General features: G+C 44.8%; 1 protein-coding gene, 1 long non-coding RNA gene and 1 other non-coding gene across 5 annotated transcripts in view; 1 reads left to right on the top strand and 2 right to left on the bottom strand.

Moving 5' to 3' along the window:
• The first annotated feature begins 3,012 nt into the window (after nucleotides 1–3,012).
• The window catches only part of LOC105469211 (ST6 N-acetylgalactosaminide alpha-2,6-sialyltransferase 1), a 43,507-nt gene continuing 19,296 nt past the window's right edge, over nucleotides 3,013–27,223 (top strand). The window contains exon 1 of one of the 2 annotated variants that reach the window (XM_071083618.1): nucleotides 3,013–3,142. The gene's annotated coding sequence lies outside the window, so the exon portion shown is untranslated. Of the gene's footprint in view, nucleotides 3,143–26,346; nucleotides 26,536–27,223 lie in introns of those variants that run through there. The other variant, XM_011719979.3, reaches the window with a different exon arrangement.
• LOC105469204 (uncharacterized) overlaps nucleotides 7,938–27,223 on the bottom strand; it is a 100,961-nt gene continuing 81,675 nt past the window's right edge. Inside the window, exons 6-8 of one of the 2 annotated variants that reach the window (XR_011616036.1) lie at nucleotides 26,058–26,159; nucleotides 13,677–13,789; nucleotides 7,938–8,501 (exon numbers count right to left, since the gene is read on the bottom strand). This is a non-coding gene — a long non-coding RNA (uncharacterized lncRNA). The remainder of the gene's footprint in view (nucleotides 8,502–13,676; nucleotides 13,790–26,057; nucleotides 26,160–27,223) is intronic. The other variant, XR_011616037.1, reaches the window with a different exon arrangement.
• Nucleotides 12,329–12,431, bottom strand: LOC112424549 (U6 spliceosomal RNA). Its single transcript, XR_003015331.2, has one exon. It is a non-coding gene; the product is annotated as a U6 spliceosomal RNA (small nuclear RNA).

Genomic DNA, 27,223 nt, shown 5'->3' with positions numbered 1-27,223 from the left:
TTGTGGCTCTCGCTAAGATGGGACAGGCTATGCTCACAGACTGTAGACACTCATTTCCTTCAATGGTTCACATTCACCTCGGGACTGCCATAGGTGGTGTCTTTGGTTCTCTTTGTACTCAGCTTCAATGATACTGCAAGTTAAATTTCAGAAGAGGAGGCAGCTGGCAAGGGGAATAAAATTAAGAAAATTGTTCCAGGAAGAAAAGGTTCAATGAAAGAAATGGGAGAAAGGGGGCAAAGCACAGAGGATTCAGATTTGAATATTGAATGGTGTGAATTGGCCCATTTACTCTCAGACATTTATTGAGCCTGTCTTCATGCAAAACACTATGGTAAGTGACATAATGCAGAACGAACTCGACTTGGTTTCTACTTGCAAGGCAAGGTGACAGGAAGGTTGGATAACTTTTTGGAGTGCATGCCAAGTGCCCTGCAGAGCGCTGTGCTGTGTGCCTTGCAAATAAATGTTCTCTCATTAATCTTCACTCCTCTATAAAGGCTGTAACATTCTTTTACAGATGAAGAAAACAAAACTCTAAACATTGAATAAGAATAAAGGAGCAAAAGATCTAAACAGACATTTTCTCAGAAAAGATATACAAATAGCCTATAAGCACATGAAAAGATGCTCAACATGTCAATCAAATGCAAATCAAAAACTGCAACAATGAGACACCACTTTACATCGCGAGGATGGCTGTAATAAAAAAGATAATAACAAGTGGTGGAGAAGTGGAGGAATTGGAACCCTCACACTCTTCATGGAAATGTAAAATGGTGCAGCTGCTTTGGAAAACTGGCAGTTTATCCCAATATTAAAGTGATACCAAATGCTGCAGCAATTCCATTCTTAGGTGTATACACAAAAGAATATATATGTACTCTTAGGCGTATACCTATGAAAACATTGTACATGGGTGCTTAGAGCAGCATTATTCATGATTTGCCAAAAAGAGGAAATAATAGCTAAAAGATGGCCGGGTTCAGTGGTTCACGCCTGTCATCCCAGCACTTTGGGAGGCCAAGGTGGGCAGATCACCTGAGGTCAGGAGTTCAAGACCAGCCTGGCCAACGTGATGAAACTCCTTCTCTGCTAAAAAAAAAAAATACAAAAACAAAACCCAAAATAACAGCAACAAAAAACTAGCCAGGCGTGATAGTGTGCCTGTAATCCCAGCTACTGCAGAGACTAAAGCAGGAGAATCACTTGAACCCAGTAGGCAGAGGTTGCAGTGAGCCAAAATTGTGCCATTGCACTCCAACCTGGGTGACAGATGGAGACTCTGTCTCAAAAAATAAAAATAAAAAATAAAAGGTGGAAAGAACATCCATCAACTGGATGCATGGATAAACAAAATGTGATCTATCCACATCATGGAATATTCAACAGTAATAAGGAATGAAGTACTGATACATTCTGTAACATGGATGAACCTAGAAAACATCATGCTGAGTGACAGAAGTCAGACACAAACACCACATAGTGTATGATTCCATATACATGAAATGTCCAGAATAGCCAAATCTATAGAGACAGAAAGTAGATGTATGGTTGCCAGAGGCTGGGGGTGGGGTGGAGGGAAGAGAAGTGCCCGCTAATGGGTACAGGGATAAAAACCCAAAATGTTCTAAAATGATTAGAGTGATGGTTGCACAACTCTGAATGGACAAAAAGCCACTGAATTATATGCTTTAAATAGATTAATTGTATGGTATATGAATTATATCTCAATAAAGCATGTATTTACCTATGTATATACATACATATAGCATTGAAGATAAAAGATCCCAGTCAGCATGGCACCATAAGCACATATTGTGGTCTCTCCTTGGGACTTTTTCTTTTTGTTTTGAAACAGAATCTCGCTTTGACACCCAGGCTGGACTGCAGTGGTGCAATCTCCCCTCACTGCAACCTCCACCTCCTAGGTTCAAGCGATTCTCCTGCCTCAGTCTCCTGGGTAGCTGGGATTACAGGCACGCACCACCACACCAGGCTAATTTTTGTATTTTTTGTAGAGACAGGGTTTCACCGTGTTGGCCAGGCTGGTCTCAAACTCCTGACCTCAAATGATCCTTCCACCTTCACATCCCAAAGTGCTAGGATTACAGGCATGAGTCATCGCACCCAGCCCCCTTTGGCCTCTTGAGAGGAATTTTATTTGTTTTTTCATCTGTAACCATGAGAGAAAAGAAGGTATAATGATAACAACCAATGTTTATTGTTCGCTGTGTGTCTGGCTCTGGGATAAAAACTTTATGTTCTTTTTTTTTTTTTTTAGATGAAGTGTCTGTCGCCCAGGCTGGAGTGCAGTGGTGCAATCTTGGCTCACTGCAACCTCTGCCTTCCAGGATTCAAACAGTTTTCGTGCATCATCCTCCCGAGTAGCTGGGATTACAGGCATGCCTGGCTAATTTTTGTATTTTTAGTAGAAACAGGGTTTCACCATGTTGGCCAGGCTGGTCTTGAACTTCAGACCTCAAGTGATCTGTCCGCCTCGACCTCCCAAAGTGCTGGGATTACAGGCGTAAGCCACAGCGCCCGGCTTAGAACTTTATGTTCTATGTGATTTAGTTCTTGTGAGAAACATGATATGTGGCAGGTTGAGTCCCCAGGAAGCCAACTGAGATGGAGGTCGGCATGTAAGAGGTTTGTTAGGGGTGCTCCCAGGTCAAGACCTGCAGGAGGAGGAGGAAAGGGAGAGGACTCAGCGCAGGGAGGAGGGAGAGCTGTGATGCAGTAGAGGCTGAGCAGACACTGTGGGGAGTCATTTTGAAACTACTCTCTCCACTGAAGTAGCACCCCCACCCCCCATAGATGCTGACAGTGGAGACTTTTTGACAGCAGCACTCCCAGAAATGGGGGAAAGATCCTTAAAGATCCTTCATTCCTAATGAGAGTTATGGGTGGCACAGCAAAGTATCCACTATGATTATTAGTGTTAGCATCTTTTTTTTTTTTTTTTTTTTTTTTTTTGGTAAGCAGGACCTTGCTCTACTGCCCAGGCTGCAGTGCAGTGGCACCATCACAGCTCACTGCAGCCTCAATCTCCTTGGCTCAAGTGATTCTCCCACCTCGGCCTCCCAAAATGCTGCGATTACAGTTATGAACCACCACACCTGACCTCTGCATTTTACAGGTAAGAAAATCCAAGCATAGAGAAGCTAAGTAACTAGCCCAACTTAGTGAATAAGAAGCAGGAGGCATTCAAATCCACTCTGCGTGGTGCAGAACTGGGGGCTGTTAGCTTTGAGGCTGTGCTGCTTCCACCCTGAGGAGTCCTTGAGAGGCATGAAGAAGGGAACCCCTGTCCAGGCATACCGAAGAGGACTGCCCCCTCTAGGGGGGCTGCACAGCTGGGAGTGAGGGATCCCTGGAGCACAGACCTGTTGGGACAACTGCCTACTTGCTAGAGGTATCAGGCCAGTGGATCCTACACAACCCACAAGGCTTTGGATCTGCCAAAAAGCAAGCAGCCCTCATCTTACCCTCAGCGAGATAAACCAGACACAAGAGGACAGATATCCTATGATTCCACTCATACAAGGTATCTAGATTGGACAAATTCATACAGACAGAAAGTTAAAGGGTAATTGTCAGGGGTTGAGAGGAGGGGAAACTGGAGAGTTATTATCTTTTTTTTTTTTTTTTTTTTTTAGACACAGTCTTGCTCTGTTGTCCAGGCTGGAGTGCAGTGGTGTGATCTCGGTTCACTGCAATCCCCGCCTCCCAGGTTCAAGCCATTCTCGTGCCTCAAGTTCCAGAGTAGCTGGGATTACAGGCACGTGCCGCCACACTTGGCTAATTTTTGTATTTTTAGTAGAGATGGGGTTTCACCATGTTGGCCAGGCTGGCCTCAAATTCCTGACCTCAAGTGATACATCCACCTCGGCCTCCCAAAGTGCTGGGATTATAGGCGTGAGCCACTGCACCTGGCGTGGATAGTTGTTGTCTAATGGCTAAAGAGTTTCAGTTGGGGAAGATGAAAAAGTTCTGGGGATGGATGGTGGCGATGGTTGCACAACAATGTGAATGTATGTTATCCACTGAAGGAGTTAAGGATGATCAACCTGAAAATATGCAGACTGGGGCCAGGTGCAGTGGCTCATGCCTGTAATCCCAAGAGTTTGGGAGGCTGAAGCGGTAGGATTACTTGAGCCCAGGAATTCAAAACCAGCCTGGGCAATAGAGGGACCTCAACTCTACAAAAAAAAAAAATTTTTTTTTTAAATTAACTGAGAGTGGTGGCACATGCTTGTAGTCTCAGCTACCTGGGAAGGCTGAAGTGGAAGGATTGCTTGAGCCCAGGAGGACACAGCTGCAGTAAGCCGTGACCAGCTACACTCCAGCTTGAGTGGCAGAGCGAGACCCTGTCTCAAAAAAGAAAAATGTTGGTCCGGCGCTGTGGCTCACGCCTGTAATCCCAACACTATGGGAGGCCCAGGCGGGTGGATCACGAGGTCAGGAGATCGAGACCATCCTGGCTAACATGGTGAAACCCCGTCTCTACTAAAAAAAAAAAAAAAATGCAAAATATTAGCCGGGCGTGGCGGCGGGTGCCTGTAGTCCCAGCTACTTGGGAGCCTGAGGCAGGAGAATGGTGTGAACCTGGAAGGCGGAGCTTGCAGTGAGCCGAGATCACGCCACTGCACTCCAGCCTGGGCGACTAAGCAAGAAAAAAAATGCAGATTTAGTAAACTGATTATTTCAGATTGAAGGCATTTGAGAAACTGCGGTTGCAGTTCATCACAGCAGAAAAAAAATTATACACACACAAAAATGTCTAGGTTTTGTTTACCTGGGTATTTTATTTTCTATTTTAAATTGCAAAGAAAGAAAAGAACATAGCAAAGGGTATGAAAATTCATCAAAGCAAATGGCCAATAAATATGAAAAAAGATTATCAACCTCAGTAATCAGACAAATGCAAATGAAAGCAATAATCTTTTTTAAAATTTTTAAATCATCAGAGCAGCAAAATATTGAAAGGTTGATAATGTCATATTTTGTTAAGGGTATAGGAAAAGCCATATTACAATCTGCTAATGGTAATATAATATAATTATTAAAATTGTATCAAATAACTTTAATAAATGGTCATGTAATTTTATATAATTTATTAAAATTTAAATAAGATACGCTATGATGCAATAATCCTACCTATATCTGCCCTAGAGAAATGTTTTGGAGTCCATGGAAATATGTCCAAGGATGTTCACAACAGCATCTGTGTGATAAGAAAAATTAGGAACAGCCTAACATACAGGCTATTACGCAGCAGTGAGTAGCAGTTAGCAGCAGTTAAAAGGGATGAACCCATGCTACCTACCTACAAGGAAAGATCCTTAAGACACATGGTTGGCCAGGTGCGGTGGCTCACCTCTGTAATCCCAGCACTTTGGGAGGCCGAGGTAGGCGGATGACGAGGTCAGGAGTTTGAGACCAGCCTGGCTAACATGGTGAAACCCCATCTCTACTAAAAATACAAAAATTAGCTGGGTGTGTTGGCGGGTAACTGTAAGTCCAGCTACTCAGGAGGCTGAGGCAGGAGAATCTCTTGAACCCAGGAGACGGAGGTTGCAGTGAGCCAAGGTCCCCAGCCTGGGTGACAGAGCAAGACTCTGTCTCAAAAAAAAAGGAAATAAGATAATCTAAATTGCAGTCTTGGTGGAGTGCAGTGGCTGACGCCTATGGCAGAAGGATCACTTGAGTGGAGGAGTTCAAGACCAGCCTGGGCAATGAAGTCTACAAAAAATAAACAATTTAGCTGGACGTTGTGGTGCTGCTGTAGTTCCAGCTATTTGGGAGGCTGAGGGGGAAGGATTGTTTGAGCCCAAGAGTTTGACGCTGCAGTGAGCTATGATTAAGCCATTGCACTCCAACCTGGGTGACAGAGGAGACAGTGTTTCTAAAATAAGAGCATTTTTAAAAAACATAATCACCATATAATTGTCACCCTTAATACATGTAATAATTCCTTAATGTCATTTATTATCTGGTTATTGAAATTGGTTGGTTTAGGGCGCAGTGGCTTGTACCTGTAATCCAGCACTTGAGCTCAGGAGTTCGAGACCAGCCTGGGCAGCATGGTGAAACCGCGCCTCTACTAAAAATACAAAAATTAGCCAGGTATAGTGGTGCGTGCCTATAGTCCCAGCTACTTGGGAGGCTGGGGCAAAAGCATCGCTTGAACTTGGGAGGCAGAGGTTGCAGTAAGCCAAGATTGCACCACTACACTCCAGCCTGGGTGACAGAGTGAGACTCTGTCTGAAAAAAAAATTTTTTTAAATAAGAAATTGGTCGGTTTATTCAAATCAGAATCCAAACAAGAGTCACCCATTGCAATTAGTTGTGCCTCCAAGTCTCTTTTATTCACAACGGTCTTCTCGTCTTTTTTTTTTTTTTTTTTGAGACGGAGTTTCGCTCTTGGTGCCCAGACTGGAGTGCAATGGCACAATCTCAGCTCACTGCAAAGTTCACCTCCTGGGTTCAAGCAATTCTCCTGCCTTGGCCTCCTGAGTAGCTGGGATTACAGGCATGTACCACCACACCTGGCTAATTTTTGTATTTTTAGTAGAGACGGGTTTTCACCATGTTGGCCAGGCTGGTCTTGAACTCCTGACCTCAGGTGATCCACCCACCTCAGCCTCCCAAGTGCTGGGATTACAGGCGTAAGCCACCACGCCCAGCCTCCTTTGTTAATTTTTTTTTAGTTTGAAATAAGACTTACAGAAAAGTTGCAAGGTTAATACAACAGACTCCCATATGCCCTTTATCCAGATTCCCCAGTTGTTAGCATTTTACCACATTTGTTTAATTATTTTTCTCTCATATATAGGCATACATACATATATCATTTTAGCCACTTGAGAATGAATCGCAACAGTGTCCCTTTCCTCTAAATATTGGAGTAAAGAACAGAACATACTGTTAAATAGTCATGAGCAATGATCAATATTAGGAAACTTATATTCATACAATTCTATTATTTAATCTATGAGTTATTCATACTTTGCCAGTTGACCAACAATGTCCTTAATTAAAAAAAAAAGTCTGTTCCAGGACCTAATCCATGATTAAACACTGCATTTATCTCTGTGTCTTTAGTTTCACTTACTCTGGAACAGCTCCTCAGTCTCTGTCTTTCATGACCTTGACATTTCCTAAGAGTACAGGCCAGTTATTTAATAGATTCTGTGAACTTGGAACAAATTTGTCTTTGATAATTTCTTGCTCTCTGTCATAACAGGATGCCCCACACCCATGTACATTTCCTGGTCCTGATTCTCAACGACCATTTCTTGCATGGGAAAGAAATGGGACCTGAGGCCAGGCAAGGTAACTCACACCTGTAATCCCAGAACTTCGGGAGACTGAGGCGGGCAGATCACCTGAGGTCAGGAGTTTGAGACCAGCTTGGCCAACATGATGAAACCCTGTCTCTACTAAAAATACAAAAACTAGCCAGGCACAGTGGTGAGTACCTGTCATCCCAGTCACTCAGGAGGCTGAGGCAGGAGAATCGCTTGAACCTGGGAGGTGGAGGCTGCAATGAACCGAGATCACACCACTGCACTCCAGCCTGGGCCATAGTGCAAGACTCCATCTCAAAAAAAAAAAAAAGGGACCTAAATCCTGATGATAGAGCTATTGATTGGGGTGAGATGCAAGTGGGGACTGGGGTTGCAACCAGCTGAGCATCCCGGGACTGCCTCTCCTCCAGCCCTGGAGACTCCTCATTCTGGGGAATGGCAGCTTCATGCTGGTCTCTGTGGATGAGTTTCTCATGCCTGGGTGACACCAAGGTAGAGCGGGGAACCTGCAGACCTCGTCCCCTGCATAGTTCTGGGTGTGGCTCATCCAGGATAACCCTCGAATTTCCTCATACCCGTTTTTTTTATGACAGATTTTATTGCATTTTAGGGCTTGAGAGGTTTACTTGTTTTTTCTTTTTTTTTTTTTTTTTTTTTTGAGACGGAGTCTCGCTCTGCCACCCAGGCTGGAGTGCAGTGGCCGGATCTCAGCTCACTGCAAGCTCCGCCTCCCGGGTTCCCGCCATTCTCCTGCCTCAGCCTCCCGAGTAGCTGGGACTACAGGCGCCCGCCACCTCGCCCGGCTAGTTTTTTGTAGTTTTTAGTAGAGACGGGGTTTCACAGTGTCAGCCAGGATGGTCTCGATCTCCTGACCTCGTGATCTGCCCGTCTCGGCCTCCCAAAGTGCTGGGATTACAGGCTTGAGCCACCGCGCCCGGCCTTACTTGTTTTTTCTTATCTAATATTATTGATTTACTGTAACCACTAGCAGGGCAAACACAAAATTGGGGCATCCACATGCTGTCAAGGAGGTGTCAAAATATGTGATAAACATAGAGTAACCCAGCAAAACAACTCAGACTATAATTACACAGTGAACGCACCCTGCTGCAGAGGGCTTGCTCTGTCCCAGGCGGTACGGGTGGCTGCTCATCCATGGAGACGATTGTTCTTGGCAGGTCCTTCCTGCGGGGATGGATGCAGGGCAGAGGGTTACTGACTCACAGAGAATGGCTGCACTCACTGGCAAAATCCTCTCTCTGATTTTTGTGAATGTTCTCACAGAAGAAATTCCTGAGTGATCTGCAGTCTCAGGGCTAGATTCCTACCACTACGCAATTCCTGGGCCACAGCTCCCAAGGAAACAGGGAGTCTGCAGGAACAGGTCAATAACACTGTTGCACCCCTGGTTTCTGAGTGTTCCAAACAGAAGGGTAGCAGAAAGTGCTGCAGGGCTGTTCGGGAAGAGGGCCTCAGGACAGAACTGCCAGTGTCAGAGAAGAGGCGGACTGGGGACATCAAAGGAGAGGGGAAAATGTATCCAGACAGGAATCTAAGTGCAGTTGTTTTCTTGAGAAGTCTCACCTCACTGAGACCTCACCTGAACATGAAACCATTTTCTTTTTCTTTCTTTTTTTATTTTTGAGATGGGGTCTGGCTGTTGCCCAGGCTGGAGTGCAGTGGGGTGATCTTGACTCACTGCAACCTCTGCCTCCTGGGCTTAAGCCATCCTCCCATCTCAGCCTCCCGAGTACCTGTAGTAAGGCACACACCATCATGCCCGGCTAATTTTTGTATTTGTAGAGATGGGGTTTTGGCCGGGCATGGGGGCCCACCCCTGTAATCCCAGCACTTTGGGAGGCTGAGGTGGGCAGATCACTTCAGGTCAGGAGTTCAAGGTCAACCTGTCCAATGTGGTGAAATCCCATCTCTACTAAACATATAAAAATTAGCCAGGCATGATGGTGGGCACCTGTAATCTCAGCTACTCAGGAAACTGAGGCAGGAGAATCGCTGGAACCCAGGAGGTAGAGGTTGCAGTGAGCCAAGATCACGCTACTGTACTCCAGCCTAGGCGTCGGACTGAGACGCTGTCTCAAAAAAGAAAACAAAAAACAAGAGATGGTGTTTTGCCATGTTTCCCAAGCTTGTCTTGAACTCCTGTGCTCAAGCAATCTGCCTTCTTTGGCCTCTCAAAGTGCTGGGATTCCAGGCATGAGCCATGGTACCCAGCCCATTTTCTATTTTCTAATCACTGCTTCCAATCACTCTATGCCAACTCCCTTCAGTCCTTTAGCAATATCTTGGGCAGATTCATCACTTTAGCCTGGTAAAGCTCAGACCAGCCCTGTTTCAAGCCCCACTCACATATCTGGTTCACAGTGCTTCACCTCCTCTTCCCAGCACAAGCTGGGCACTCACACTGCTTGCTGGGAGAATGAGGAGATTGGGGAGTGGGCCTGGTCCAGTTCTGTGATACCTGCTGCCTCCTCTCTTTACAAGGCCTCGTTTCCTAACTGCCCTGGTGTAGAGAGCAGGAAATGGAAGTGGTCAGGACACGGAAGAAGGCAGCAGAGGTGTCTTAATGTAGCTGGCTATAGGTCCAAGGTGAGGAGGCCCTAGATCCAGATGGACTTGGTTCCATCTATTACTGCTGGCCTCTGTGGATAGGGTGGGCTCTGCATAGATGGTGTCCCCTCTTTAACAAAGCCCTGCTCAGAAAACCCAGCCTAGTCTTCCCTGGCCCCACCAGGAAATCTACTTTCCAATCTCCAGAGGGGGGTCCTATTATTTGTTGCAGAGGCCACCTGGACAGCATGTGAGCTCTGCCCTTCCTCTCAACTTTGTGCTTCTTCCTATGGAGACGTTGAGGCTTTTCTGCACCTTCCAAAGGTCATGGGAGATGGCCTGGGGGTGCCCCCTTCTTGTTCAACTCAGACAAGGTTTTCGAACCCTGCCAGCACGGGCCGCGCTCGTGGATAGGTAGACTGCCTTCAGCAATCACAGCACTGTCAATGCTTGATTCCATTTCTAAATCTGTTTCCCAGGCTGGTCTGGAACTCCTAAATCTGGGCCACAGGCATAAAAGAAGCTGCATGTAATTAGTTTGCTTCTTTCCATAGACCTGTTTGTTGAAATGGAGTATTCTTCTGGCAAATCATCACATAGAAAACGCGGTGGGTACAAAGGGCCCAGATGGAAAGCCTGAAGAAAAAAACAAACTCTTTTTTGGTCTGATTTGGGTAGAAATGATATTCCGAAGCAGAATATCAGTTGCAAAGAGATCATTATCCTCACTCCCTAAGTAAATATCCAGGGGACAGACATTCTTTTAATCTTGGACGATTTTCACAAGCTGTATACCTCTGGGGATATTGACAAAGACATTTTCTTTTTTTTTTTTTTTTTTTTTTGAGACGGAGTCTCGCTCTGTCGCCCAGGCTGGAGTGCAGTGGCCGGATCTCAGCTCACTGCAAGCTCCGCCTCCCGGGTTCACGCCATTCTCCTGCCTCAGCCTCCAGAGTAGCTGGGACTACAGGCGCCCGCCACCTCGCCCGGCTAGTTTTTTGTATTTTTTAGTAGAGACGGGGTTTCACCGGGTTAGCCAGGATGGTCTCGATCTCCTGACCTTGTGATCCGCCCGTCTTGGCCTCCCAAAGTGCTGGGATTACAGGCTTGAGCCACCGCGCCCGGCGACATTTTCAACAGAACAAAAATCAATGATAATTATAGTTTGTGGCCTTTGAAGCAAAATAAAATGAGACCTATCAAGACACACCAAATCATTTACACCCCTTTTAAAACCAGTAAGAAGGCTAGTATGTCCAGGACAATAGCAAACTAGGGGCCTCAAAACATGTTTTTGGTCAGGCACAGTGGCTCACGCCTGTAATCCCAGCACTTTGGGAGGCCGAGGTGGGCAGATCACCTGAGGTCAGGAGTTCAAGGCCAGCCTGGGCAACATGGTGAAACCCTGTCTCTACTAAAAATACAAAAATTAGCCAGGCATAGTGGCAGATGCCTATAGTCACAGCTGCCCGTGAGGCTGAGGCAGGAGGATCACTTGAACCCAGGAGGCAGAGTTTGCAGTGAGCCGAGATTGCGCCACTGTACTCCAGCCTGGGCAATAGAGTGAGACTCCATTTCAAAAAAAAAAAGAAAACAAATCTGGTTGTTTAAGAGTCTGGGACCTCCCCCTTCTCTCTCTCTCTTACTCCTGCTTTCTCCTTGTGATGCGCCTGTTTCCCTTCGCCTTATGCCATGACTGTAAGCCACCTGAGGGGCTCATCAGAAGCAGATGCTGGCACCAAGCTTCTTATACAGAATCCAGAACCATGAGCAAATTAAACCTTTTTTCTTTATACATTACCCAGCCTTTATAAATTTCTCATGGCTTACTTCCTCCTTTTACCTGGTCACTTCCTCAGAGAGGCCTTCCCTAACCACAGCTCTTACTCCATGCTTCATTTTTCTTATTTGTTTGTTTATTTATTGAGACAGAGTCCCATTCTCTCGCCCAGGCTGGAGTGCAATGGTTTGATCATAGCTCACTGCAGCCTCCAACTCCTCAGCTCAAGCAATCCTCCTGCCTCAGCCTCCCCAGCAACAGGCACCACAGGCATGAGCCACCACACCCAACCCATTTTTTAAATTTTATGCACAGATAGGGTCTTACTATGTTGTCCAGGCTAGTCTCAAACTCCTGGACTCAAGCGATCTTTCTGCCTCCGCCTCCCAAAGTGCTGGGATTACAGTCATGAGCCTTGGTGCCCTGCCACACGTTTTTCTTCAGAGCATGGATTATTATCTGTCTAATTGATTCTCCACTGTCTCTGTTCTAGGAGCTTACCTCAATGAAGGCAGGACTGCTATATTTTGTTCATCACTATGTCCACGGCACCAATAGTGCCTGGTGTTGGAGAAATAATCATTAAAAATAAGTCTCCTGCTACTCCAGAAAACTGCTCCACAAAGGCGCCTTTAGCACACAGCTAGTATTATTGCTACTACCTTTTAATGTGGAGCGCTTCACAAATGTGCCTGTCATCCTTGCACAGGGGTCATGCTAATTTTCTCTGTGTGGTTCCAATTTTAGTATATCTGCTGCCAAAGCAGGCACAGCACAGGTTATTAATATTGCAGGCTAAGTACAATGTGGCCATTAATTTTCAACCCTTCCTCTCTGGGGACTGGTGGCCAGGGTAGAGTTTTCCTGCTAGAATCTCATCCTCTGCCTTTCGTGTGCTGATGCCCCGTGTTACTCCGTGAGCCTCACTGGCCAGGTAGGGAACACTGGATAGGGAACCTTCCAGTATCTGAGCTGGCCAAGTGCCCCTCCTCTGTGTCTCTACTGGCCCCGTGTGTTTTCTGTCACTCATTGATACAACAGTTTACAGTACTTACCCCAGGAGTTAGTATATAGTAAACTCTTAGGAAATGTGAACTGAATTAATTCACAAGCAAAACCTTTGAGTTCGTGTCACATTTCTTTTAGATTGCACCCATTACCACAATACTGGGCTGTGGTGTAGGCCTCCCTTGCTATCAAACTCATTCTTCTAAAAGGAGAGTACATGGGAAGGTGGAAGGACTTCCCATGTCCCAGGAAATGGTTGGCTATAATCTTAGAAAATGAACTAGGGCCCGGGCATGGTGGCTCACGCCCGTAATCCCAGCACTTTGGGAGGCCAAGGTGGGCAGATCACCTGAGGTCAGGAGTTTGAGACCAGCCTGGCCAACATGGGAAACCACTTCTCTACTGAAAATACAAAAATTGGCTGGGCGTAGTGGCGCACGCCTGTAATCCCAGCTGTTTGGGAGGCTGAGACAGGAGAATTGCTTGAACTCGAGAGGCAATGGTTGCAGTGAGCCAAGATGGCACCACTGCACTCCAGCATGGGCAACAGAGCGAGACTTCCATCTCAAAAAAAAGAAAATGAGGCCAAGCGTGGTGGCTCATGCCTGTAATCCCAGCACTTTGGGAGGCCGAGGTGGGCGGATCACCTGAGGTTAGGAGTTCAAGACCAGCCTGGCCAACATGGTGAAATCCCATCTCTATTAAAAATACGAAAATTAGCCAGGCATGGTGGCGCATGCCTATAGTCCCAACTACTTGGGAGGCTGAGGCAGAAGAATCGCTTGAACCCGGGAAGTGGAGGTTGCAGTGAGGCGAAATCGCGCCACCGCACTCCAGCTTGGGCAACAGAGCAAGACTCCGCCTCAAAAAAAAAAGAAAATGAACTAGGGTTCTTTGGTCATTATTAGAGCCTTAGGAGAACAAGAAATATGGCAATTGTATTCAGAGACCAAAGAAATGTTGTCAAACAAGTCTATTAGGGCCTGTCTGACTTTTTCAGCTACCTGAAAGACCAGCTGCTGCAGCCCAAAGGGACTTAAATCAGCCGCCCAGCCCAGGTTCAGTCTTCCAAGTCAGCCACACCCGACGATCACGACCATCCAGGAGGTAGAACGGTCTGTAAGGAGGAAATACCAGAAAGCTCACTTAATATTGAATCCTTGCCTAGGGCACCTTAATTATCTACTCCTTTATTAAACAACAGAGTTGCAAATTAATATCTTTTCTGTTTTTACCAGTTGGCATTATTTTTGCCTTTGTGTTACTATGCAAATATTCTAAGAAATAGATATGCCTGTTGAGCCTGTTACAAGGACAAATATTGCAGTTTTAGGAGCCAGGGGCATTGTTAGAATTGTTAGAAACAAGAAAAAAGAAAACACTGGCCGAAGAGGAGTGTAAAACTCTTTCACCTTTATACTTGCACAAGAAGAGTGCCATTCCTGGACTTCGCACTTTAGAAAACCCCAAATCACAGATGTACAAATGGAAAATTACTAAAGAACAACAGGAACCTGGCCGGGCGCGGTGGCTCAAGCCTGTAATCCCAGCACTCTGGGAGGCCCAGGCGGGCGGATCACGAGGTCAGGAGATCCAGACGATCCTGGCAAACATGGTGAAACCCCGTCTCTACTAAAAATACAAAACATTAGCCGGGCGTGGTGGCGGGTGCCTGTAGTCTCAGCTAGTCGGAAGGCTGAGGCAGAAGAATGGCGTGAACCCGGGAGACAGAGCTTGCAGTGAGCCAAGATCGAGCCACTGCACTCCAGCCTGGATGAAAGAGCAAGACTCTGTCTCAGAAAAATAAAAAATGAACAGCAGGCACTTACGTTGCTTGGATCTGGTGAACGGTGATAGTGCGGCACAATCTAGAGCCTTCGACACAGGCATTTGTGACTCACACTGTTCAGGCCCCAGAAAAAGGCTTCTCCACATCACTTGCCCTATGTCTTCAGAATCAAAGGTGACAGTGTCTGGCTGCTATCTAGATTTGTGGGTTCTTCGGAGGCAAGCACTGACTCAAGATGTGGGAAGAATGTGAGCAGCACAGGTGCTTGGTAATAAAAAGAACTAATTAATAAGCTTGTCAATTCCTACTTTCAGAGAGCAGAAATACAAATGATTTTTGTATAACAAAACACATTTCCCTACTCTTTTTTTTGAGACAGAGTCTCGCTCTATTGTCCAGGCTGAAGTACAATGGCATGATCTCAGCTCACTGCAACCTCTGCCACCTGGGTTCAAGCAGTTCTCCTGCCTCAGCCTCCCAAGTAGCTGGGATTACAGGCGTGCACCACCACACCCAGCTAATTTCATATTTTTAGTAGAGATGGTGTTTCACCATGTTGGCCAGGCTGGTCTTGAACTCTTGACCTCAGGTGATCTGCCCACCATGGCCCACCAAAGTGCTGGGATTACAGGCGTGAGCCACCGCGACCAGCCACATTTTCCCACTTGTATTGATTGTCCAATTCCTGATTCTGGAAGTACTCCCAAATCAGTGCAATATTTGTCACAGTTCTAAAGAATATTTGTGGCTACACGTGGTAGCTCACACCTGTAATCCCAGCACTTTGGGATGCCAAGGCACGAGGACTGCTTGAGCCAAGGAGCTCCAGACGAGCCCGGGAAACAGACTGAGACTCTGTCTCTACAAAATTTAAAAAATTAAATTAAACTAAATTTTGCAATAGTAAAAACCTCATATCACTTCTAGGTTTGGATAAATTGGATCTAGATGTAATGTGTGAAATGTGATGCCATTTCTTTATGTTGGCAACTAGATGGACATTGAACACTAAAATTGTGGACAGTTTCTTTTTGCATAAAAATATTTTTACAGGCTATACCTTGTTTTATTGCATTTCACTGTATTTTGCAGATAGTGCTGTTTTACAAGCTGAAGGTTTACAGCAACCCTCCATCAAGTAAGTCTATTGGCCTCATGTTTTCAACAGCAAGTGCTCTACTTCATGTCTGTGTCACATTTTGGTAATTCTTGCCATATTTCAAACTTTTTCTTTCTTTTTTCTTTTTTTCTTTTCTTCTTTTTTTTTTTTTTAGACAGAGTCTCGCTCTGTCGCCCAGGCTGCAATGCAGTGACGTGATCTCGGCTCACTGCAACCTCTACCTCCTGGGTTCAAAGGATTCCTCAGCCTCAGCCTCCCGAGTAAATGGAACTACAGGTGCATGCCACCACGCCTGACTAATTTTTGTATTTTTAGTAAAGACAGGGTTTCACCATGTTGGCCAGGCTGGTCTCAAACTCCTGACCTCAAGTGATCTGCCCGCCTCGGCCTCCCAAAGTGTTAGGATTACAGGCATGAACCACTGCACCCGGCCACCAAACTTTTTCTTTTTCTTTTTCTTTTCTTTTCTTTTTTTTTTTTTTGAGATGGAGTCTCACTCTATCGCCCAGGCTGGAGTGCAGTGGTGCCATCTTGGCTCACTACAACCTCTGCCTCCCTGGTTCAAGTGATTTTCCTGCCTCAGCCTCCCAAGTAGCTGGGATTACAGGCACGTGGCCCCACGCCTGGCTAATTTTTTGTATTTTTAGTACAGATGGGGTTTCACCATCTTGGCCAGGTTGGTTTTGAACACCTGACCTTGTCATCCACCTGCCTCGGCCTCCTAAAGTGTTGGGATTACAGGCATGAACCACCGTGCCCGACCCAAACTTTTTTCATTATTATTATATTTGTTATGGTAATCTATGATCAGTAATCTTTGATGTTCCTATTGTAATTCTGGGGGGCACCAGGAACCATGCCCAGTAAGACGGCAAAACTTAATAAATATTGTTGTCTGACTGCTCAAGTGAAAGGAAGAATCATGCGTCTCTTGCTTTCAGTCAAAAGCTAGAAATGATTAAATTAGAAATGAAGAAGGCATGTAGAAACCTGAAACAGGCTAATAGCTAGGCCTCTTGCACCAATTAGCCAAGCTGTTAATTCAAAGGAAAAATTTTTGAAGGAAATTAGAAGTGCCACTCCATGGAACACATAAACGATAAGAAAGTGAAACATGGCTGGGCACGGCAGCTTGGCTGGGCACAGTGGCTCACACCTGTAATCCCAGTACTTTGGGAGGCCAAGGTGGGTGGGCAGGTCACTTGAGGTCAGGAGTTCGAGACTAGCCTAGACAACATGGCAAAACTCCATCTCTACTAAAAATACAAAAAAAATTTAGCTGGGTATGGTGGTGCACACCTATAATCCCAGCTACTCTGGAGGCTGATGCACAAGAATCGCCTGAACTGAAGTGGAGGTTTCAGTGAGCCAAGATTGTGCCACTGTACTCCAGCCTGGGCAATAGAGCAAGAATCTATTTAAAAAAAAAAAAAAAAAGAAAGAAAGAAAGTGAAACAGTCTTATAGCTGTTACAAAGAAAGTTTAGTGGTCTGGATAGAAGATCCAGCCAGCTACAATATTCCCTGAAGCCATAGCCTATTCTGGAGCAAGGCTGGAACTCTCTTCAGTTCCATGAAGGCTAAGAGAGGTGAGGAAGCTGCAGAAAGAAGTTAGAAGCTAGCAGAGGTTGGTTCATAAAGATTACGGAAAGAAGCCATCTCCATAAATGAAAATGCAAGGTAAAACAGCAAGTTTGGCTGTAGAACCTGTAGCATGTTATCCAGATCTAGCTAAGATCATTGATGAAGGTGGCTACAGTAAATAACAGATTTTCAATTTAGAAGAAACAGCCTTACATTGGAAGATGCCATCCAGGACTTTTCTAGCTAGAAAGGAGTTAATGCCTGGTTTCAAAGCTTCAAAGTACAGGCTGACTTGTTAGGGGCTAATGCAGTTGGTGACTTTTAAGTTGAAGTCACTGCTTATTTACCATTCCAAAAATCCTGTGGCTCATAAGAATCATGCTAAAGCTACTCTGCCTGTGCTCTGGAAGTGGAATGACAAAGCCTGCATGACAGCACATCTCATTTAGAGAATGATTTACTGAATATATATATATAGAAGGAGTCTCACTCTGTCGCCCATGCTGGATCTTGGCTTACTGCAACCTCCACTTCCCGAATTCAAGTGACTCTCCTGCCTCAGACTCCCAGGTAGCTGGGATTACAGGCGCATGCCACCATGCCTGGCTAATTTTTTGTATTTTTAGTAGAGATGGGTTTCACCGTGTTAGCCAGGATTGTCTTGATCACCTGACCTTGTGATCTGCCCACCTCAGCCTCCCAAAGTGCTGGGATTACAGGCGTGAGTCACCGCACCCAGCCAGATTTACTGAATATTTTAAGCCCACTGTTGAGACCTACTGCTAAGAAGAAGAGACTCTTTTGAAAATATTACTGCTCATTGACAATGTACCTGGTCACCCAAGAGCTCTGATGTAGATATACAAGAAAATTAATGTTTTCATGCCTGTTAACACAACGTTCATTCTGCAGCCCATGGAATAAGGAGTAATATTAACTTTCAAGTCTTCTTATTCAAGCAATATATTTTGTAAGGATATAGCTGCCATAGATAGTGATTTGTCTGATGGATCTAGGCAAAGTAAGTTGAAAACCTTCTAGAAAGGATTCATCATTTTAGAGTCCCTGAAGAACATTCATGATTTGTGGCTAGAGGTCAAAATATCAACATTAACAGGAGTTTGGAAGAAGTTGGTTCCAACCTTGGTGGATGACTTTGAGGGACTTAAGACTTCAGTAGAAGAAGTCACCGCAGATGTGGTATAAACAGCAAGAGAAGCAGAATTAGAGGTGGAACCTGAAGATGTGGCTGAGTTGCTGCAATCTCATGATCAAACTTCTATGGATAAGAAGTTGCTGCTTATGCATGCACCAAGAGGGTTTCTTGAGGTGGAATCTACTCCTGGTGAAGATCCTGTGAACACTGTTGAAATGAAAACAGCCCCCGCTGGCTGCTCTGAAAAGCCATGTTTGCATTGTTCCTCGTCTGACTCCTTGGTTCCTCCTCCACCACGGACTCCAGCAGCTTTATTGCCAGAGTCCTGGAATTCTTGCTTTCTTTTTAATCCCCTGCACTGGATCACCGGCGTGCCCCACCATGTCAGATGCAGCCATAGACACCAACTCCAAGATCACCACCAGGGACTTAAAGGAGAAGAAGAAAGTTGTGGAGGAGGTGGAAATGGAAGAGATGCCTCTGCTAACGGGAACGCTAATGAGGAAAATTGGGAGCAGGAGGCTGACAATGAGGTAGATGAAGAAGAAGAAAGTGATGGTGAGGAAGAAGATGGAGATGAAGACGAGGAAGCTGAGTTTGCTACAGGCAAGTGGGCAGCTGAAGATGATGAGGATGATGATGTCAATAGCAAGAAGCAGAAGACTGATGAGGACGACTAGACAGCAAAAAAGGAAACATTAAACTAAAAAAAAAAAAAAAATGGCTGCGACCTAGTCATCCTCCACTTCCCATCTCAGAATCCAAATGTAGTCACCTTCAAGTAGAGAGACCGCCTGCAGACGACACGCGCTCTCTACCACACAACCCAAACCATGAGAATTTGCAACAGGGGAGGAAAAAAGAACCAAAACTTCCAAGGCCCTGCTTTTTTTCTTCAAAGTACTTTAAATGCAGCCATAAAAAAGAATGAGTTCATGTCCTTTGCAGGGACATGGATGAAGCTGGAAGTCATCATTCTTAGCAAACTAACACAGGAATAGAAAACCAAACACCACACGTTCTCACTCACAAGTGGGAGTTGAACAATGAGAACACATGGACACAAGGAGGGGAACATCACACACCGGGGCCTTTCGGGGCGGGGATGGGGGGTGGGGGAGGGGGAGGGAGAGCATTAGGACAAATACCTAATGCATGCAGGGCTTAAAACCTACATGACAGGTTGATGCGTGCAGCAAAGCACCATGGCACACGTATACCTATGTAACAAACCTGCACGTTCTGCACATGTATCCCAGAACTTAAAATAAAATTTAAAAAATTTTTTAAATTAAAAAATCTTGTTATAGGAATATTACTATGATTATTAGTATAAATTCACCTCCATAAAAAATACTTAAAAAGGAAATTTGTATTTTTTACTTACATTTTATATTTTTGTACATATTGTTAGGGTCAGCCGTTTTTTGTGAGATAGTTTCTCTCCTTGTCCCCCAGGCTGGAGTGCAGTGGCATGGTCTCAGCTCACTGCAACCTCTGCCTCCCAGGTTCAAGCAATCCTCCTACCTCAGCCTCCCAAGCAGCTGGGTTTACAGGCGTAAGCTACAGCACCTGGCCTAGGGTCACCCATTTTTTTTCTTTTTTTTTTGAGACGTGATCTTAGATAACCAAACCAACCTTTGGAACATTCTCTGTCCTACTTCTGACTTTACTTATGGCGTGACCATGTTCATTATAATTTCAAAGGAGCAAAAAAACTTGAAAAAAAAAAAAAAGACAATAGAAAAACAATCTTACTCTGAGCATTCCGGTAACTTGTTTGTGTATGTACTTAGTTTGTATGAGATGGTTAAAAAGGCTAAAGATAAAAAATTTCTTTTTTTTTTTTTCCTTTCTTGTCTATAAAGTTGCCGCGTTTGTTTGTGTGTGTGTGTGTGTGTGTGTGTGTGTGTGTGTGTGTGTGTTTTGGTCTGTTTGATATACGTGTGAAACAATGTTGTCCAACAATAAACAGGAATTTTATTTTGCTGAGTTGTTCTTAAAAAAGAAAAGAAATGAAAACAAAGAATAAGTAATATTACATAAACTTAGTCCATAAAGCGGCAGCAGGGTTCGATAGGATTTACTTCAATTTTTTTTTTTTTTTTTTTTTTTTTTTGAGACGGAGTCTCGCTCTGTCGCCCAGGCTGGAGTGCAGTGGCCGGATCTCAGCTCACTGCAAGCTCCGCCTCCCGGGTTCAGGCCATTCTCCTGCCTCAACCTCCGGAGTAGCTGGGACTACAGGCGCCCGCCACCTCGCCCGGCTAGTTTTTTGTATTTTTAGTAAAGACGGGGTTTCACCATGTTAGCCAGGATGGTCTCGATCTCCTGACCTTGTGATCCGCCCGTCTCGGCCTCCCAAAGTGCTGGGATTACAGGCTTGAGCCACCGCGCCCGGCCGATTTACTTCAATTTTGAAAGAATTTCTACTATGGATGGGCAAAATGGCATCAAACATCACGTTACAGAGAAAACTTTCAATCTGTGCAGCAAGTTTTACTGTTGTCTTATTTTATTTTATTTTATTTTTTTGAGACGGAGTCTCATTCTGTCACCCAGGCTGGAGCGCAGTGGTGCGATCTCAGCTCACTGCCATCTCTGCCTCCTGGGTTCAAGCAATTCCCCTGCCTCAGCCTCCAGAGTAGCTGGGATTACAGGCGCCCGCCACCACGCCAGGCTACTTTTTGTATTTTTAGTAGAGTGGGGTTTCACCATGTTGGCCAGGCTGGTCTCAAACTCCTGACCTCAAGTGATCCGCCTGCCTTGGCTTCTCAAAGTGCTGGGATTACAGGTGTGAGCCACCATACCCGGCTATAAAGTGTTTTTATTTTTTTATTTATTTATTTTTGAGATGGAGTCTGGCTCTGTACCCCAGGCTGGAGTGCGGTGGTGCGATCTCGGCTCACTGCAAGCTCCGCCTCCCGCGTTCGCACCATTCTCCTGCCTCAGCCTCCTGAGTAGCTGGGACTACAGGCACCCGCCACCATGCCGGGCTAATTTTTTGTATTTTTAGTAGAGACGGGGTTTCACTGTGTTAGCCAGGATGGTCTCAGTCTTCTGACCTCGTGATCCACCCGCCTCGGCCTCCCAAAGTGCTGGGATTACAGGCATGAGCCACTGCGCCCGGCCTGTAAAGTGTTTTTAAATTAACACATGTACATTGGTATTTTAGACATAATGCTATTGCACACAAAAGAAAACATTATAGTGGCTGGGAACGGTGGCTCACGCCTGTTTCCAGCACTTTGGGAGGCTGAAGCGAGTGGATCACCTGAGGTCAGGAGTTCGAGAAAGGCCTGGCCAACATGGCAAAACCCTGTCCCTACTGAAAATACAAAAAGTAGCCGGGCATGGTGATGGACACCCTGTAATCCCAGCTACTCGGGAGGCTTTGGCAGGAGAATCACTTGAACCCAGGAGGCGGAGGTTGTAGTGAGCTGAGACTGTGCCACTGCACTTCAGCCTGGGCAACAGAAGTGAAATTCAGTCAAAAAGAAAGGAGAGAAAGAGAGAAAGACAGAGAGAAAGAGAAAGAGAAAGAGAAAGAAAGAAAGAAAGAAAGAAAGAAAGAAAGAAAGAAAGAAAGAAAGAAAGAAAGAAAGAAAGAAAGAAAGAAAGAAAGAAAGAGAAAGGAAAGAAAGAAAAAGAAAGAAAGAAAGAAAGAAAGAGAAAGGAAAGAAAGAAAAAGAAAGGAAGGAAGGAAAAGAAAGGGAAGCAGGGAGGGAGGGAGGGAGGAAGGAAGGAAAAAAGAAAGAAGGAAAGGAAGGAGAAGGGAGGGAGGGAGGAAGGAACTAAGGAAGGAAGGAAAGGGAAAAGAAAAGAAAGGAAAGGAAAGGAAAAGAAAGAAGGGAGGGAGGAAGGGAGGGAAGGAAGGAAGGAAGGAAGGAAGGAAGGAAGGAAGGAAGGAAGGAAGGAAGGAAGGAAGGAAGGCAGGCCGGCTGAAAACATTACAGTGTAAACATAGCTTGTATAAAAAAATTTCTGTTACTCACTTTGCTGCAATTGCAGTGGTCTAGAATCAAACCCACAATATCTCCAAGGTATGCTTTTAAAATATTTAATTACATTTTCAAAATCAAATTTAAAATTTCGGTTTTATTTAAGTAACTTTGACTTAAAATTTGATATGTAACTTTTATATGCTAAAACATATGTGTGGGGACAAAAGCGACTTTATTTTAAATGCTAATCTGCCTACCTACCCTGAGTCAGAGAATGCCTTCCAAATGTCTAGTTGATGTATTACTCTTTAGGTAGGAACACCTATTCATCTTAACTTTCACTTTTCCTTCAAGACAATCCGAGATGCTGTTGCAGACATCACAGGTATAGTGATACTCATAGCCACCTACACATTCCTTCCAGAGCACATATACTTTTCCCCAAGACAGAAGCCCTAGATTTCAGGGGTTGCAGTGTAGAGATCTACATGTCTGTGGTCCCCCCAAGACCATGCTTTTCTGTCTGTAAATTTACCCAGTAAGACATCCTATGCTGAAAAACGATTTGTCTGCCTCCTCCTCTGGTTGATTGACTCCTTTCAATCAACCAGGTTGCTTTGTAGATATGGCCCTTTCATGGAACAATAGGCCACATGGCCTTCTTTTATGCTCATATCATTCCACCACAAGAGTTATGGGTAGACCATCTGAGACAGCTATGTGAGGAACTCAGCAGTCCTTTCCCTATAGAAGAGCCATTTAATTGGTGAAAATTATTTGTTTGTTTGTTTGTTTGAGACAGGGTCTGGCTCTGTCACCTAGGCTGGAGTGCAGTGGTGCCATCTCAGCTCACTGCAGACTTGATCTCCCAGGTTCAAGTGACCCTTCCACCTCAGTCCCCCAAGTAGCTGGGACTACAGGTATGCACCACCATGCCCAGCTAATTTTTGTACTTCTTATAGAGACAGGGTTTCACCATGTTGCCCGGGCTGGTCTCCAACTCCTGGGCTCAAGTGATCCTCCCACATCAGCCTCCCAAAGTGCTGGGATTACAGGTGTGGGCCACTGCACCTGACCTAATTGGTGAAAATTATTTAAATAATTAAAATAAAATTATGTTGTCCTAAGGACATACCGCAAATGAAGAAATATTTATTCAAGAAAATCTCCTGAATCCCAGTAAGGATAAAGAGTCTGTGGCACCTGAGTCACATCCCCCTCCTATCTTCTTCCTAAGCAGGTGTGGCTTCCCAAGAAGATGGGGGGCTCCCTCTGCCTCCACTCCAGGCTACAGTTTCACTCTAAGAAGGGCATGCCACTGGTGTCTCTCATCTCTCCCAGCTCTGTGCTGCAAAAACTGTATTCCATGCAGGTGTGGCCAAGAGGGCTGGGGCTCCCTTTCCCGACCCAGAGCCCACTTGTAGGGTGGAAACTGTACCAGACACAGTGGTTAAGAAACTCAGCAGAAGGCCGGGTGCAGTGACTCACACCTGTAATCCCAGCACTTTGGGAGGCCGAGGTGGGTGGATCATGAGGTCAAGAGACTGAGATCATCCTGGCCAACATGTGAAACCCTGTCTCTACTGAAAATACAAAAATTAGCTGGGTGTGGTGGCACACGCCTGAAGTCCCAGCTACTCAGGAGGCTGAGGCAGGAGAATCATTTGAACGCGGGAGGCAGAGGTTGCAGTGAGCCAAGATCGCGCTACTGCAGTCCAGCTTGGTGACAGAGAGAGACTCCATTTCAAAAAAAAAAGAGAAAAGAAAGAAACTCAGCAGAAACATCAGAAATTGTACACTCTGCACACAAAACCAGGAAATAGGCTTCATAGAATTAGTTCAGAATTAAATAAACAAATGCCCAAACAACAGTTCCACCAAGCCCCAATGTAGTGGGGAATTCAGCATCTAGAGTTGCTACAATATATTATCTAAAATGTCTGGTTTTCAACAAAAACTTATGACATGCAAAGAAACTGTGACAAATACACAGGAAAAAAAGTCAGGCAATAAAAAGTGCTTTTGAAGGGACCTAAATGTTGGACACATTGGAAAAAGACTTCAAAGCAGCTATTATAAATATGTTTTAAAAATCGAAGTAGACCAGGCATAGTGGTTCACGCCCGTAATCTCAGTGCTTCAGGAGTTCTAGGCAGGAGGATTGCTTAAGGCCAGGAGTTCAAGACCAGCCTGGGCAACACAGTGAAAACCTGTTTCTACAAAATATATATATATATATATATATATATATATATATATATATATATTTTTTTTTTTTTTTTTTTAATAAATTAGCCTGTAGCCCTAACTACTAGGGAGGTTGGGGAGAAAGGATCACGTGAGGCCAGGAGTTCAAGGTTATAGTGACCTACCATTGCACCACCGCACTTCAGCCTGAGTGACAGAGCAAGACCTTGTCTCCAAAAAAAAAAAAAAAAAAAAAAAGTTTTTAATGTAAACCATGTTTAAAGAATTAAAGAGGCCGGGCGCGGTGGCTCAAGCCTGTAATCCCAGCACTTTGGGAGGCCGAGACGGGCGGATCACGAGGTCAGGAGATCGAGACCATCCTGGCTAACACAGTGAAACCCCGTCTCTACTAAAAATACAAAAAATTAGCCGGGCGAGGTGGCGGGGGCCTGTAGTCCCAGCTATGCGGGAGGCTGAGGCAGGAGAATGGCGGGAACCCGGGAGGCGGAGCTTGCAGTGAGCTGAGATCCGGCCACTGCACTCCAGCCTGGGCGACAGAGCGAGACTCCGCCTCAAAAAAAAAAAAAAAAAAGAATTAAAGAAAGCCATGGTAATAATGACTCATGAAGAATGTTAACTAAAAAGATATAAAAAAAATTCTTAAGTAAATGGAAATTCTAAAGTTGAAAAATAATCAAAATGAAAAATTCACTAGAGGGGATCTGTAGTAGATTTGAGTTGGCAGAAGGAAGAATCAGCCAACATGAAGACAGATTAACAGAGATGAAGAACACTAAGAAAAATAATAAGTAAAAATGAACCGAGCCTCAGAGAAATGTAGAATACTGTTAAGCACACCAACATACTCATCCTAGGAAAGAATGCTCAAGAGGCAGAGATAGAAAAAAATATTCAGACAAATAATACCTGAAAAATTCTGAAATTTGTTGAAAAACACTAATACGTAGATCCAAGAAACTCCAAGTGAATAAATGCAAGGAGACCCATACAGACACATCGCAGTCAAAATATTGAAAGCCAGAGATAGAGAAAAATCTTGAAAACAGCAAAAGAAAAACAATCTAAATTACTTTGTGCTCATGCACTTCTCTTTTGAATTGGTTATTATATCTGCCTGGTTCTCTCATGAGTAGAATCAAATCTTTAGCACATTTTTATGTCCTATGTCTATCTGAGTAATGATTTTACCTTTTACAGAAAAATTATCTTTTAATAAGTCTTATCTGCATGTAAGTTCTCTCATGTCCCATCAGCTGATATATACTAAAGTTCAAAGACTAAAGTTCAAAGCTTTAGTTTAAAAAGGAGAAAAAGTTTTTGCCATTGAGCTTAAGAGAATAAAATAAAATAATAAAATAATAAAAAGGAGAGAAAAGTAGATCTTACCAAACACAAAATTGTGATGATGTTTAAAAAATAATTGGCGGCTGGGCATGGCGGCTCATACACGTGACTCACACGAAGTGCTCCCAGCACTTTGGGAGGCTGAAGTGGGGTCGCTTGAGACCAAGACCAGACTGCACAACATAACAAGACCTCCCCGCCCAATCTCTACAAAAAAAATGTTGCCAGGTGTGATGGCACGTACCTGTAATCCCAGCTACTTTTGAGGGAGGCTGCCACAGGAGGATCTTGTGAGCTCAGGAGTTCAAGGCTTCAGTGAACTATGATTGCACCACTGCACTCCAGCCTGGGTGACAGAAAGAGGCCTTGTTTCGAAAAACAAAAACAAAACAAATGGAAAGTCAATTTATCCTAAAACATACACTTCTCTGGATCCCACATTCTGCCCAGGCACATGCTACAGCAGCAGTGGGCTGGAACCTGAGAACCAGGAAACTCGGACTCTGGATTATCCTGCCACACCAGCTGGCCTCAAAGTCTTCAAGTTCAACCTGCCTCTTAATGTGGTGAGAGGGACAGATTGTCCACAGTAGCTCAGCTTGCACCCAGGAGCTCAAGTGGATCTCCACGCCCTGCGGAAGGCAGCGAGCACCGAGAGCCAGTGCCTTCTTCAGAACATAGGGTGCGATGAAAGAGATACTGTGTTTAGTCACACCAGTGCTGTGAGTAAGAAAATGCCTTTTCACTGTGCACTTTATTTGCATAGCGTTGCAAGCAGGCACCAAGATACAGGAATATAATTGTACATGTCAAGTGCATAAGGGAACCTAGGATAAGGGGCCAGTTAGGACAAAGAGTTATGACTTGTACAGATCCATTCAGAAAATGTTTATAGAGTTAATGTACGAGTGTCTGTAGGTTAGGCACAGTGAGAGAGAAAGAGAGAGGCTGAGTCAGTACTAACAGAGATGTTTCTCCTTGCTACCAGCCCATGCCTTGGAACAGAGCTGTGAGTTGCAGTGTATGGTAGGGGATAAAGGAAGCCATCAGTCGTCTGTATTACTCTCAGCTGCTCAGACGTATGTTCCTGCCGTTTTCGTCCTCCCTGAGGATGGTGGTTTAATCATTTATTGGTGCATGCCATGGGTGAAGGCCAAGAGCCTTGTGTACAGAACTGAAAACTGTACATTAGGAGAAACGCCCACTGCCAGGTGTGAACAACAAGCCCAGACCCCAAAACCTTTCCCACAGTTCAACACGCTGGACAATATTTTTATAAAATGACTAACCCACAGTACTTTACGGAGGGCTGCTTCTCTGAATTTTTTAAGTTTTCTACAAATGGTCTTGATGTTTTTCCTCTGAGGTGTACTTTTTTTTCCCAAGAATTATGTGGGTTTTGTTTTGCAT

This window comes from Macaca nemestrina, chromosome 17, assembly GCF_043159975.1.
Source record: "Macaca nemestrina isolate mMacNem1 chromosome 17, mMacNem.hap1, whole genome shotgun sequence".
Lineage (NCBI taxonomy): Eukaryota > Metazoa > Chordata > Mammalia > Primates > Cercopithecidae > Macaca > Macaca nemestrina.
The sequence above is the reverse complement of the archived record's forward strand: the minus strand, read 5'-3'. Positions and strand labels throughout refer to the sequence as shown.